Source organism: Carya illinoinensis, chromosome 8 (genome assembly GCF_018687715.1).
Source record: "Carya illinoinensis cultivar Pawnee chromosome 8, C.illinoinensisPawnee_v1, whole genome shotgun sequence".
In the NCBI taxonomy this organism is placed as follows: domain Eukaryota; kingdom Viridiplantae; phylum Streptophyta; class Magnoliopsida; order Fagales; family Juglandaceae; genus Carya; species Carya illinoinensis.
Window position 1 is genome coordinate 17647997 of NC_056759.1, and position 3619 is coordinate 17651615.

The following is a 3619-nucleotide window of genomic DNA, read 5'->3' on the forward strand; positions in this document are numbered from 1 at the left end:
TGCCAAGTTGTTGAAGGGAGTGAAACCGTCACAGGCCAAACCGAGCCAAACATTGCGAGGATCCACAGCGAACCAACTATGATGTTCATCAAATTTCTTCCAACACTCAGAGTCAGCCGGATGTCTCAGGCTGCTATCGACTATCGGCCGTTGATCTTTATGCCATCTCATATCACCTGCTATCTTCGCAGACATAAAGAGACGCTGCAATCTTGGTTTCAATGGAAAATGGCGCAACACTTTTTGAGGTATAACTCGTGATCCGTGTGTATTTGGCATCCACCTCGAAGCCTTACATACAGGGCATTCATTAAGAGAGGCATTTTCCTTCCAGAATAAGATGCAGTCGTTGGGGCATGCATGGATTTTGTGATAATTGAAACCCAACCCACGCTCCAAAGACTTTGACTCCTCATATGATTGTGGCAAGAGTGCATCAGGGAAGGCAGACCGCAGTAGATCAAGTAGCATGTCAAATGACTTAATTGACCATCCACCGATTATTTGATGTGTAATAACTTGACAATGAATGACAACTTCGTGAATTTTGTACACCCCTCAAAAAGAGGACGTCGAGCATCCTCCAGTAGCTTGTCAAAAGTAGTTGCTGGTGAATCTTCAGGTACTGGTGGCATATTTGGCACAACAGTGTTGTCTTGGGCCACATCAATAAAGGTCCCTGCTCGGATGTCATCCAACATATGTTGCATGTCATCTATGTAATCATCTTCTGGTATAACCTCGTCACCAATATCATCGTCACTGGCGTACGAGGTTGTCTCCTCCTCCCCATGAAATATCCACTGCGTGTAATTTGGATTGATCCCTTTGATAAACAAATGCGTTTCCACCTCAAATATAGGCAGCCACAGATTGTTCAGGCATGTACGGCATGGACACCGAATTCAATCCCGTCCACAAGCATGATTTCGTGCTTGTGTGAGGAAATTTTTAACACCCTCGGCATATACAGGTGATAAGAGTCTATTGGGCTCGTTCATCCAACTTTTATCCATCTAAGACAAGTAATATGGTGGGCAAGAGATTTAGATAAACAAAACTCCGTCAACTTCCCTAACATTTATTACCAAGGGATGCTAAAGGACACAGTCTTCATTTATAGTCATGTATGGTTCAAGGATAATTGACAGTCTAAATAGAAATGAACCAGATGAAGATAATCAAGCAATTGGGCAGTTAAAAATCTAAATGGGTCTTGTTTATGACATTGTTGTTATCACATGTCAAGGGTGGTATTGGATAAGTTGCCATCTGCATTAAGGTCAGTTAAAAAGTGTGAATAACGCTAGCTACGTAGTCTGTAGTTGTACATATAGGGGTTTTTTTTAAAAATTCATGGAATGACATTTTTCCATGAATATAGTATATTCATGGCTGGTCAACCCTTAAGCTATGGCCAACACTACCGTGTATACACAAAATAATTAGTAATAGATAATAAGATAAAGTATTAACAAATGACAATTTAGATCAAGCCATGAAGTAAGATAATTCATCACATGTCAATACTAAGAAAATACATGTGGAAATGTGATAGTATAAACTATCTGAAACAACTACATGTCCACCACCCTCACGAGTAGGGATATACCGATATATATATATATATATATATGTATAACTATATATATCTGTATATGTATAGTAATACATATCCTGGAACTTTTATAAACTATCATAAGTAATGAGTACAACTGTGAAACAATCCCTATAGGAGAACTACAGGCCAATTCCCTTTCAAATTTGAGAAGCTTATTCGTTGTAGATAGAGAATTATGAGAAAAATTGACAACGTAGGTACCCCAATGTCAGTTATAACAAGGAAGCATGGTTCTATTTACTTCACAAAGGCAGCATACATCCATATATGAAATTAGAGTTCGTGGAAACGAAAGTAAAATGAGGAACCAGCAGATGCACATGCTGGCGTTACCTTCAATAACCAGTAGACTATGTTCAGTTTCGGCTCACCCCTGGTTGAAATGGATCAACAAATGACAATTCTCAAAGGCTCAATGAACGCCTTGTAGCCTCAAAAGCACTCGACGTCCAATTGCACCCTACAAGGGAAAATCCAAGTCATTTTCAGTTTCAAGGCGAACCAAAATATATTTATCACTTCATTCATAGGAAAAAAATACACTAGAAAACTATAGACAAAGATTGTTGTTATCACAATATGGACTACATAAACCAAGTTGGGAAAATCATCTGCCATTAATTTCCTTACCTACTCTTCACTTGGGGAAAATAAACAATGAATTTACAACCTCAACCCATTTAACTTGCTGTCCATACATTCAGCAGTAAGCCAAATGTTTAAAACTCCTTATAGGATATCATGGTAAAGGAATTGTGTGAGGAAATTAATAGCATGCTTGCTGTCCACTAAAGGACATTGAGTTTTAAACATTCCAGATTCATGATGAAAAGGACTATAAGAATGTTCTAATGATTGGAAATTAACATTATTATGTATGAAACAAAAGTAGAGAAAACACTTCTGTTTTACCTGTCAAAGATTTTTATGAAATTTTTACTAGCTGGCTATTTGGATGCTCAATGAGATACGTGTCATGCATACTCTCTGGTTCTGACTGCTGAAACCTGACTCTAATAGCTATCTTTTGAGGTTTTCTAGCTTGTTATGGTTTTGTATTAAATGCCCTAATTTTTATTCTGAAGTGGGTAGTATAAGCATGTCTCTGTATTGTGGATCAAATTCGCATTTGATCATTGAGTATTATTCTCTTAACTAGTATTGCTTTTCTGTATGTTTCTTTTTCCCTCAATAACTACCTCCTTATTATGGTTATAACTTGTAATTTCTACATTCTATGATGATACCTCACCCTCCGGATATTTTATTCTTGTTTTTATAGTGTAGAATGGTTATGTGCAGAGCTGTTTAGATCTGTAATTGTTGTAATTATAAAGCCATCTTGCGACAGCACTTATATTGATCTTAAAGGTTAATGTCCTTAAGCATTAGATTCGTGATGGACAAAATTGTTTTAGAGGCAAAAGGGTACTTGAGGTAATTCATTTAAAGAGGGAATTCCATGAGTAGCTATTTCATGCTTCAATGTTATTGCATTCCTTGACCTGTCAAAAAGTTAACAAAAAAAAATCATTCATTTCTTACATGTTTTTAATGTTCTGAAGCTTGAAGATTTTTTATCCCAAAAGTAACTGTTGTTTTAGGAGGAGGTTTTATTTTTATTTTTTTCCTGGGTAACATTTAGTCCTAATCCGGAAAATAATTTAAAGTATTTCTTCGATGGTGTTTTCTTACGGCAAAACATATGTATCAGTTGGGATTGTCTTATTCATGACCACATGCAAAGAAGCATGGTTACATTAATTCAATGTTCATGTATATATAGACAAGTAATCCAAATATGATTCTAAATGATGCTTAGTTTTTTATTTGGACTTCTTTTTCAATATTATTATTGTATGAAAGCTTATTACTTGCACTTATGCAATTGATAAGCACTTATTACTTGCATAAGTGCAAGTAATAAGCTTTCATACAATAATAATATTGATCTTAGAGGTTCCTTGGACTTCTTTTTCTGCAATCTTGCGACAGCAC